Source organism: Channa argus, chromosome 16 (genome assembly GCF_033026475.1).
Source record: "Channa argus isolate prfri chromosome 16, Channa argus male v1.0, whole genome shotgun sequence".
NCBI classification, from domain to species: domain Eukaryota; kingdom Metazoa; phylum Chordata; class Actinopteri; order Anabantiformes; family Channidae; genus Channa; species Channa argus.
This window is the reverse complement of record NC_090212.1, coordinates 11,901,050-11,912,486: the sequence shown is the minus strand read 5'-3', so window position 1 is coordinate 11,912,486 and position 11,437 is coordinate 11,901,050. Positions and strand designations below refer to the sequence as shown.

At 42.7% G+C, this 11,437-nt stretch overlaps 1 long non-coding RNA gene across 2 annotated transcripts; it reads right to left on the bottom strand.

The window, feature by feature from the left end:
• Positions 1-402: 402 nt before the first annotated feature.
• Positions 403-9,536, bottom strand: LOC137101717 (uncharacterized). 2 transcript variants are annotated; one of them, XR_010911102.1, is made up of 4 exons: positions 9,349-9,536; positions 6,891-7,036; positions 6,081-6,134; positions 403-598 (listed from the first exon to the last, which is right to left on the bottom strand). It is a non-coding gene; the product is annotated as an uncharacterized lncRNA (long non-coding RNA). The 2 variants fall into 2 exon arrangements; XR_010911101.1 differs by lacking the exon at positions 9,349-9,536 and adding an exon at positions 8,593-8,803.
• Positions 9,537-11,437: the final 1,901 nt, after the last annotated feature.

The following is an 11,437-nucleotide window of genomic DNA, read 5'->3' as shown; positions in this document are numbered from 1 at the left end:
GACCATAAATAAATGATCCCTAAATTGTTGACTTATGCAACGGGGATACCTCTGGTATGCAGAGAGGGCACATCAGAAACTGGTGATAAATGTATCTCTGCACTATCATACAACAAAATCTCAAAGTAAATAATAGATTATTGTAATAAGAGTTCAAATCGTAGCATATTCTTGGTTTATGAATTTACTCTAAATTCATAGGAATCCAACAAAGCAGCATTTAAAAGACAAGAGTGAAGACTGAATAATTTTGAACTTTAGTTGTTAGCATAAATCTGACAGTTTGTTCAATTTTCACAGCAAAGTGTATTGTTCCTTGTGCAGCTCCACCATCCAAAGCAAATGAGATCAACTTGTGTGCAATTTACTGTGTTGTCACGTAGAGATGGTGAACATACCTCTCTCTCGCTCTCCTTCTGCGAGCTTTGCTGTCGCAGCAGTTGCTGTCAGTTTGAGCGGTGCCTGCCCCCAAATATAATGGGGTTTTCTTGACTGCCTCCCCAGGGATTGACTGGTGGTGAAGAATTCACTATGGCTCATTTGGAGCAGTGCAGGGATGGGCTTCATAAAACTAGCTCCTCCGTGTCTCCAGGCAGGTCTGTGGCATTCCAAAGAAGGTGTTAGTTTCGCTGATAATACTTTCATGGAAAGACAGCACTTAGGTTTACCATGTTGTCCAATGTCTCTGACTGTGTCTGTGGCACATGTCACAGGGATAAGACTGTGGCATAATGATGTAGATACTTTATGTAAATGAGGAGCCTGTTAGAAGCCCTGTCATTACTTCACCAATTTATACTATAGTCAGGTGAAAACTGTGAAAAAAATCACTATGCGAAGAAATATTTTTCTTAGTTACAACTTAGTCTGAGAATGTTTTTGACTTTCTTTTATTCAAGGAATAATTCCTAAAGCTCCCACATACCTAGTGTCTCACCTGGTGCGATATTCATCAACAGCCCACTTTCACAAATTCAAACCCACATGTTTAGACACACAATGTGAACCACACACACACACTCCGTAACCACAGGCCAGTATCTGTGGTATGAGGGGTTCTTGTTGCTAGACAGCTGCATGCCTTGGCCTCTTCACAGCGGTCGACTGAGCTCCAAGGAGCTTGACAAAGAGGCTTAAAGTCCTCCCTAAGTCTCCAACCCCTAGGTTGTCTGCATACCCTGAGCCCAGCGCTGGAAAAGGCCTGAATACAAGTTTAGCAGCTATGGTTACACCCCGGCAGACCCCTGCCGCCACTCTCGTTTTAACATTACCATTTTTTCCCTGGGCTGCTTCAGTCTTATAGCCCAGCAACAGGTTCCTCTGGTGTTCTCCTTTTATTTCATAACATTATAATAGAACTGACAGACATACTGCTCCTAGTCAGAGTTTTTCTCCTATGTGGGTGTGTATGAACATGTACAACCATATTTGTTTCAAAGTCTCAGCTGGGCCGCATACAGTCATGTTCTTTGACAGCGATCTGAATCTGCATCCTCTCTCCTTGTGATTTTGGTTTATGTTTGTTGAGTTTTGCTTTGCTAGTGGTAGCTTTGTGTGTGTTTCTGTGTTGTTTTTTGGCCTGTTACCTACTGTACTCTAAGCTCCTGTGACACAGTTTTTGTGACTAAGGAGTCTATTACGGATATAGACAATCAACCACCACCCATATCCTCCCTGTCTGAGGGATAAGACACAGGAGGGGAGATGGGGGACAGCATACATTCATGTAGACATGTAGACCCATACCATAAATTCACCACATATAAAGGCAAAAGAAGGACAAATGTAGGGGCAAGGAGAAACTTCTGCAGGCATTTTACTAAATGAGGGAGATATGTGTGCACGCGTGTGTGTGTGTGTGTGTGTGTGTACACGTGTTCTATACTGGAGCAGTTTGTACCTGTGTGTATGTCAATTGAGAGTGTGTGCGTGTGTGAGAGGTGGTGTTCAATGTCGGCAGCTGGAAGTACTCAAGCTGCTGCTGCAGAGTAAGAGACAGAGGGGGAGAGGGAGAGAGACAAAATGAAAGAGAAGAGACTCCTGCACAAGAAAGGCTAAGAGAGGTACCAGCACAGGCTCCCTCTTTACAGGGGCTGAGCTCTTGCAGAGTGAAAGCCCCTATAGAAAGAAAGCAGGGTCATCTTAACAGTGCAGCGGCCTCGCACAAACACACGCACACACACGCAGAACAACACCCGGGCCAGCATGAGTGCAGTGAGTGCACAGCAGCCCACCTCAGGAAGCCAGTCTTGTTTAGACTTACAGCTATGTGCAAAGAATAATAAGGACCCGGACAATGTTGGTACAGATATCCAACTGTCCCCCTGTCAGTCTTTTATGTCTTCAGAATCTCCCACTTCACTCAGACAGATACTCCCTTTGTGCAATATTGTAGATGAAAGAGGATTAGGGATACCTATGTTATGGTCAGTGCCGAGGCTCCTCTCGGTGATGCCAAAACAGTCAGATGAAAGGTCTTGTGGTTTTTGAAACTCACTGCAGGTATTTTGCCATGTTCCTTCTGGAAGTTATTCAAGTTAACATCCTTTCTTTCTCCCCCTTTTCAAACCTCACTGTCTTTCCTTCTTATTTTCCTTGCCTTTTTTTTTGGAGAAAGGTAATGAAGGGGAACCGAGTTACTCGGCTTAGGAGTGCCAAGGCTGTGATTTTCACTGTGAAGTGTTAAAAGTTACAGTGCACAGCTGAACATGTATATTCAAGCATTTGGCAGAGTTACAGCTCCCCAGCTAAGCCACATGTTTCAAAGTTTCATACTTAACGGCAAAATGAACAGGTGTCTCAGACAAGGTTTCTGTTCTTCTTGGAAATATGTGCTTGTGTATGTGCTTTGTGTGTAAGTATATACTGACCTCCTCTTTCTTTCTTTCAGACTAAAACAGGTCAGATAGGCCCAGGGCCCCCTGATTTCTTCTTTTTCATACACATCATCTGAAATGTACACCTCTGGTTTTGCATGGGAAATACACACTTACTTTGTGCTTCTCCTAGACAGAAGCACCAGTGAATCAATCCAGCAATTTCAGGGGGTCATTCTGGAAGATTCTGTTACCTTTTAGACCGCCCTCAGGCTGAGGGCAGGGAGAGGCCAGAGAAACATAGGGAGACAGAGAGAAAAGAGGGCAAAAAGAAAAACAGAGACCAAAGATGGGACGAATAGATTTTGATCAAGAGTGAAAATGGAAGAAACAAAAGAAGAAACAAGGCTGGAGTGTGCCTCCGAAAGCTTAAAGAAGAGAAAATGTCAGGTGGTGGGGAGTGGGGGAAGATCTTTAGTCAGAGTGAGGCTGTGAGACTACTCAACTCAGTGGAAATCCTCGACTTCATACCGTGTTCCAATCAAAGTCCATTGACCTGGCAGGCCTGTGACAAATTATCCCAGCGGCTCTACATATGACTCAATCAGCATGGCGGATAGCTTTCTGATGAGCAATAGGTCTCCTCGTGTATCAGCCAAATCACCCCCTGATGACTGCATCAGCACGCAACCTACACTTCTCTAAGTAGAAGGTAAAAGGAGATCTTGAAATCAGCTCTTACAAAGGTACCTGTTGTCTAAAGAGCACCTTTAGATCCACACTCCACTTAATACCTTATTATACTAACTTTTCCACAATAGGGTGAAATTGAATCATGGACTTTAACGTGGCATGGTTTCAAGTAGAATATGTAGCTTCAACCTGACAGTGAGTGTGTGTGTTCCATCTTAACAAGACTATATATACATTACAGAAGTAAATTGTAGAAAGCCAAAAAAATGACGTGAAAACACTAAATGTCCCCTACGAGTACAGCAACCACATACTTGCAGGTAAAACCTAATGTCTGTGAGGCTGAGTTTGAAACTCTGTTAGCTGTCCGTTACATAATGTCTTGAGTGAATGGATATTGGATGCCACCACATCAAGCAGAGCCCCATCTGCGGCTGCAGGGTAGGTACACACCAATCACATATGAGAGACAAGCCAGAAGACACCTGATATGCCGCTGAAGGCAAGTGGATGGATTTACTCTCTAGAAGCCAGCAGACCTAGCAGAGCTCTGAGCCATGAATAGCGAACATCCAAAGGCCACCCTTTTCTCTTGTAATTGAAAGTGCACTCACTAGTAGAGCCTAGAGAATGTGTATATATATCTTGCTTGAGAGATTGTTGCGTGAGGTTGTCATGGGGTGTTTCATTTTAAGACGCTATCTGTCACATGGGCAAATTAATCATAGAGACAGACGAAAGGTGTAGGCCAGAGGGGGGGTCAGCTACTCAATGATAGCTTCCTCTGATGGCTGGGTGACCCATCACCTCTGTTAGAGAATCCTGGGTAAGCCATGTGTGATGATAAAACCCAGAAGGCTAACTCCTTCGGCTAAGATAACCTAACCCTAACCTTTACATGGGGTCTGCATGTTTGCAACTGTACGAAATTATCATCCTTTTGTTCAAATAATCAGTTTTGTTTGCTTTGAAACTTTCTTGAATATTGCTTTGAAGTTTTCTAAGCAAAAATTTTAGTTTGCTTAACTTCTGGACAGGTAAAGATCAAGCAAGTAAAGCAGAGACAGAAGCTATGTTTTCTGTGTTCCCCATTTTGCTATTTTTGTGCACTGAGTTTTCCATCTGCCTTTAAAGATGGTATCTAGTCATCCATTTATACATTTATAATTGGACATGTTGCATAAACCAGATTCTTGTGCTCAATGGAGCCTTTCATGATGCACTAATCAGACCAGACGCCACCAGACAACAGCTATATTTACTCGTATCATGTTCCAACAAGCCCAACTTGAAACAAACTACTCTTACATTTTGCATTATGTGTCTGTGTACAGCAGCAGTCAACAACAGTCTGGGTCAGAAGGTTCAGCACCGTGATTAGTTTACTGTCATAACAGCATCTCCACATTACTGTTTAAATGAACCCCCTTATTTATACAGCCAAAAGCCTGTGTCAGAGGAGCAGTAAAAAAAAATTAAAAGAAACCCCCCTACTGAACCAAAAGTGAACTTCTTTCTTCTCTACATGGAAAACTTAACTTAACTTAATGCTCAGAGGAGAGGACATTAGACTGTTTATGGTTTATTAATTGTTTCTGAGGGAGTGGCAGTCCAAGCATGACCTACTGTTAACTACCATATAAAGCATCCACATGTTCACAACATCTGGGGACTTCAAAGTAAACAATTCAGCGCAATATACTTTCAACTTATAAAAGTTTTTTTTAACTCAAGTAGGAGGCACGTCTGCATCTGCAGCTGCTCGGCCTTTTTAATTCCCTTAGTCATGTCAGCACATGTCCACTCTCATGGACCAGTGCCAAAAAACAGACCACTGGGTTCAATTGCATTTCAGTAATTGTGTACAGTATGATACATCACATCTAATAATCAGTTTTCAATGGCATATGGTTAGCAGAGCTGCACTGTCAAGGGGAGGATATCTGCAAAATACTTTGGTGTGCAAGTAAGTATTCTGAACTTAAGAATACATTAAGTTAAAATGTCATAATCAAGTTTGTAATTATCATAAATATGATTTCAGTACCAGCTGAGGTTTACAGATGCAAACCGGAATGGTAATTAAGGTGTGTGTGTGTGTGTGTGTGTGTGTGTGTGTGTGTGTGTGTGTGTGTGTGTGTGTGTGTGTGTGTGTGTGTGTGTGTGCGTGTGTGTGTCTGCGTGCGTGTGGCATAAGACAGAGGTGCGATTAGAGTCTGATGTCATTAAAGTCTACCAGAGTATCACATTATTTACATGATGTAACCTTCCTCTGCCAGGACGTGTCACTCAGGATTCCATCTGCTGTGAGAGCAGCGCAGAGCATCACTTTAGGTGTGTGTGTGTGTGTGTGTATGTGTGTGTGCGCACACACCAATGTAGTGCAGCAGGTCTCTAATATGTGACCTAAGTGATGGTCTAAAGCTGTCAACTCTTTCCTGTGGGAAGGAGAGGACTGCTAAACAACTCATCTGTTCCAGTGACCCAAAAATTCTACTGACAATACTCTGCTGCCAATACAAGGTGGTCCACGTGTAGAAGTAGTGTGTGTGTGTGTGTGTGTGTGTGTACCCTGGTGTGAGAGATAAAGGCAAGGCTCCATCTTCAATGTACAGCAATGTAGCCCTAGAGAAAAGCAGAGAGAGGTTTGTTACGTGGTAAATATGTTAAAGTGGTTGGTAAAGGTTGTATGAGTTTAACCCCCCCTTAAAATTTTCATTAGACTGACTTGGAATTTCAAAGGAAGGAACCTCTATTTTGCAACTGGTCCAGGGGCATTTATGAATTGATTGAGACTTCATCTGGAAATGCTTTGATGTTTTCCTAATTTTTTTTTCCTGTATTATTTCTTCATTGGAAACACCTGTGCAGCAGTTAAAATAAGCAGGCCTATCTAATACTTCTACCATCCCATGTCTATTTTTGAGCTTCTTCTGTTCCAATGTAATCAAACAGGAAGGCACACATTTCCTGCCTTTGGGCCATATGGACTTAAAGGTAACCATCAATATATGTGCACAGTGCTGAAACTTTTTCATCTTCTTCGTACTGTCTCCTGTTTACTCATCCCACAGTCTGTCTGTCTCATTCTCTCTGTCTTACTGGGGTATGTTTTTGTAAGAGTGAGTGTTCACTTTCAAAAAAAAAAAAAAAAAAAAGGTAACAAAGTTTCATTGCTCTGAGCTTTCCCTTGATCTGAACACAAAGCTCGAAGTTTCATGTTGGTTCACGTTTGGTTTCCACTGCAGCTCAAAGAGCTAATTGTGTTCAGCAACATTACAGTGTGACATGGCGACTGACTAATGCATTAGCAATCGTTGTGTTTGATAGAGACACACACACACACACAGAATGCCCAACGCCACTCATAACACGCCTCACCCCTTGTAGATGTAGCTGTGGGAGCCTTGTCGTGGCTGCTCACTTGTTTTGATGGTGGTCGGTGTCATGGCTGGTTCACATGTTGTTTTGATCCCTGCTGTCAGTAGCTCAGTGAGCTCACACAGACACAGCTGGCTTGGGTGGAGCTGTAAGGGGTACACAGGGAGTTGAAGGACATGGATCCTTGCCAACACATTTTATACATAGCATATCTTACAAGTGCAGCTGAGAATTAGCGATAGGGGACCCTCGCCCCTTACTGCCCACCCTACCATCTGCCCGCCTGGAGCTCAGGGCCCAGTGGCATAGCTTCCATGTTACCAAGCATGACAGCCCTGCCCTCCATCAACCCCTCATACATTTATACTCCTCTTCTCTTCTCTTCTTCACTATTTCAGTGACAGCCGTATGTCAGTGTGAAAGCATCTCCTTAGTGTCAGTGTAAATTAGAGATTAATGGCCTTTAACGGCAGCAAAGAGGGAGGACATTAGTTTCCCCGTGCCGTCTAATTTGGTTGTTGCCCAAAGAGGACTGCAAGGCCAGCAAAGGTTAGGTCTCAGCAACAGTGTGTGTATGTGTTGGGGAGTGTGTGTCAGTGCATTTAAGTGTCTCAGTGAAGGTTACAGGTCTCTGAGTTGATATAATTAGAAACGTCGGTGCAGCTTTAAGAAAAATAGTCAGCTTCCCCTTGCTTGTTTTCCTTTCACCATTTATCTCGCTTCTCTGGTGACACGATCGGGGAGTTAACCGCAGTGTCCCTCTTTGTGTCTCAACTTGCCCCCGTTTTTCTCTACTGGTGTAAATCTCACATCCTGTTCCCATTTAGCCAAATAAAACAGCAAGCCTGGATAATACACATGGAGGGGAATCCCTGGTAACAGCATACGTGAAGCTTCACTCGGCCTCATTGCTTGTTGGAAAGAAGACTTATCAGAGGGATAAAATGTGTAGATGATTGATACAGGGAAAATCAAAGATGATTACTTAAACCCCACATATATCAACAAAGAAAGGCAAACAGTAACAAATTCTAGGACATACTTGGTACCACTTCTTGCTTACGTTAGCCATTTCCTCAGGTCATTGGAAGAAGTAGTTTGAAAGCAGTCTATTTTATATATCATCACTGTAATCTCTAAGATCTGAAGATGCTGCAAAGCAGGTCACTCCTGCCAACATGAAAGCTCCTACACATTTACGAATGACAGTTATTAGTCGAAAGCCGTTGGCAGAAAACTAAGAGAGAATTTTCCACAGCCTTTCATCCTCCTACAGTCTGCTATTAATAATGGCAGGTTACTAAGCATAGGCTGAGTGACTCATACACCTTCTCCTTGCTGCCACTGGCGTGCTTCTTCTCCTATACAGCTGTCATAAAAAGTTTAACACTCACACCTTCCCACATGACAAAATGGACATGTGGCTTTAGCGTTGCTTTATATTGTCTGAGCCACCAGAGAGGGCTGCACAAGAGACCGAGCAACAGTGAACTCATGATGGTTAAGATCCCCCACCTATCCATGCACAGAGGAGAAAGGATAGTTTCTGTCCTTCTTCTAGCTTCGTATTGCACTTTAATACAGCTAATTAAATGTTTTAATCAAGGGTAGCACTGTATTGATTTCAATCTGCGTTAAAGGGGGGGCGGTGTGTTAACTATACCACTCTTATTATTTCTGCTCCACTAGAGCTGTCACTCACCTTCTCAATGATCCTATCAACTCTCTCCTGCCACCGTTGAGACAGAGGACCAGTAAAAACAATGAGTTCAGGCCATCCCCGAGTTATAATTAATCTCCTGTCGACTTCTATCGACACGTCCACTCTTTGATTAAATAATTACCTAAGTGCCATAAGCCTCCGTGATTGAGTCATAATCCTGAACAAGCTGTAAACAATTCTGGTCACCTCCTTCGCCACGATTAGCTCATCATTTGCTCAGCTGCCAGAGCAGCCCCCCCCCCCCATCTGTTACGCTCTTAGTTCTGGGACAGCAGTTTAGGGTTTCAGTTTTTATAGCACCTGGTACACAACAGGTTCTCATTTGACTCCCAATAGTTAGATGGAGCGTGTGCAGGTACAGGCCCATCCACACACATATGCCCATGTATGCAAATCCATTCACACACATGTCTACAAATTCTGACAAGTGCAGTTGCTCACATTATAGCACTGCTCAAACCAACCCACAACAAACCACACACACACTTCCCTTCACACATGCACTTGCAAACACACGCATGTCTACTCACCTGCAATCTCAGCACTTCCACACCTCAAACATAAACAGCCTGGCATCTGTCACAAAGGGTGAGTGGGTGACAAACACACACACACACACACACACACACAAATGCATGCACACACTCTAACACGCACTCACAGACACATGCACAGATGCAAACCCAAACATGGCCACACACAAAAACACAGCCCTGTTGTCTGCTGCAAGCATACCCTTTTGACCCTTTGACAGGTACACGGAGGATCTCAAAGTGAGAGGAGAAGCCTTAGAGCAGGTCTACAAGTCAGAGACGTGCCCTCTCCATAGGTAGCTGTCGAACTCCTCTGGGCTCTAGGGGACGGCAATGCCTCTCCCAGGAAGCTATAACTCTCCTCTCAGGAAGTGAGGTGTGTCTTGAGCGTTATCTAGATCTGTCTGGGAGAGAAGCAGGAGGACAAGAGGTCAGACAAGAATGGGACCACTTATATCATGTTTTATGTATGACGTGTGGCATGTGTTTGAACATTTACATATGTCTGAAGGTGATGCAAATAGAGAGGAAAATAGAGGAAAAAAGTTCAGGGAACTGTGCTTCCTTTGTCAACAAAGACTTTCTGTAAACAGTTGAGCATGATGCAATTCTAGAGCCGACCCAGCAACACCCACAGTGCATATCATCTATTGATCAGAACTCCACCTGCATATATTAACGTTCTCAGAATAAGTTATCAAGTCCCAATTGACTATTCAATTAATTATGTTCCAAAACCTGATTTATTACTCAGTGATGTATCAAATTTGGAAATATGCACTGAGTTATTTAAAGTTTTTTATGCATCTTATGATAAACTTTACTAACAGCTGTGACCTTCAAATGTGAATATTGATTTCAACATTTTCTTTATTTCCTATTCCTGATGGTTTCTCAAATTCCCTCTGGTCTTAGGTATGTTGAACAGCCCCTGACGAATATAAATGATCAGCCCCTACAAAGTCGAGTTAAAAGCTTTGGTGGTGATCCCTGTGAACTCTTAGAACACTCCCAGCCATATAATTAAAAGGTAGTTTCTAATTTCTATGAGAGTAAATTAGCGCCTCAGCTTCATTGTTAAATCATGGCTGGTGGCACATAGCCTGGGGAGATAGATTGAATGGATCAGAGAGGGTTGGACAGTCGCTGGATAATTTTGACAATGGGGTCCAGGAGTATCATCCATCACTCAAGAGCTTACATGAAAGTTTTGACAGGTAGAGGTCATGGCAATGTGGCTGGAGCCAACAGAGATGGATGCCTTTAATTTGGGTAATGAAGAGTTAACCATCTTGGGAGAGCAAGAGGAGCGTTAAATGGGAGAGCCATCCGCCATTAAAAGAAAGTCTTATTTAATTCCTCCAACCCTAATGAAAGACATCGGAATACAATCCTTGATTGACAATGAGGCCTCAGCTGTAATTCCCTGCAGACAGTTCACTTAAGTTCACTCCCTTGTTAATCTCAAATATAATGAATTGCAAAACTAAGGTTAAATGTGGCAGCGTGAATTCATTATCACTAATACATTAGGCCATAAGATGATTTACAGTGCAGTCTCTCTCTTATTTTCATTAACGGTGAATAGCTTTGATTTAGCTGAGATACCGCTGGCCTGTTCATCCTCACCATCAATCTCTCCAGCTTGGTCATTGTCCGCCTTTATATGTGACCTCTTCACTCGTGAATGGGACGAAGAATGAAAATATGTAGGACCAGACAACCTGGTGAAAAAATTATTCTGCTTTTTAGTGTGAGTACAAGACCCCTCTTTATCGCTTCCACGGAAATTATATTCATCCTGAGCTGTCATTCAACTTCATCCTTAACCCTGGTCTTATTGTTGAAGGCTTAATGGCAGTGCTTTTGCCAAGATAACAGTTAATTCTCCATTGTCTACCAGCAAAGGCCTGCAAAGACTATCTCACAATAAACTGCCAGGGACCTTATCTGCCTACAGAGCTGATAGTTATATGTTGATTGAGAATGAGTGTTACCCTATCAATCATTAACCAAAATAAAGGTATCTGAAATGCTGTCACCCACACAGTATATTGTATATGGTGTTGGACAGTTTTTTCTTCTCTCTCAATTCAGAAATAGAAAATAGGAATTTGATATATGAACCAATAAAGTTATGCTTTCTCAAAGCAACACCAGCGTGTGCACAATTTGCCCAAGTGAAAATTGTATATTATCTTTTGTATTTGCTTATGTCCCAGCATGTTTCTGTCAGTCCACATGATTTGTGCATAAGTGTGACGAGTTGCAAGAGTGAACTAAGCAGCAGC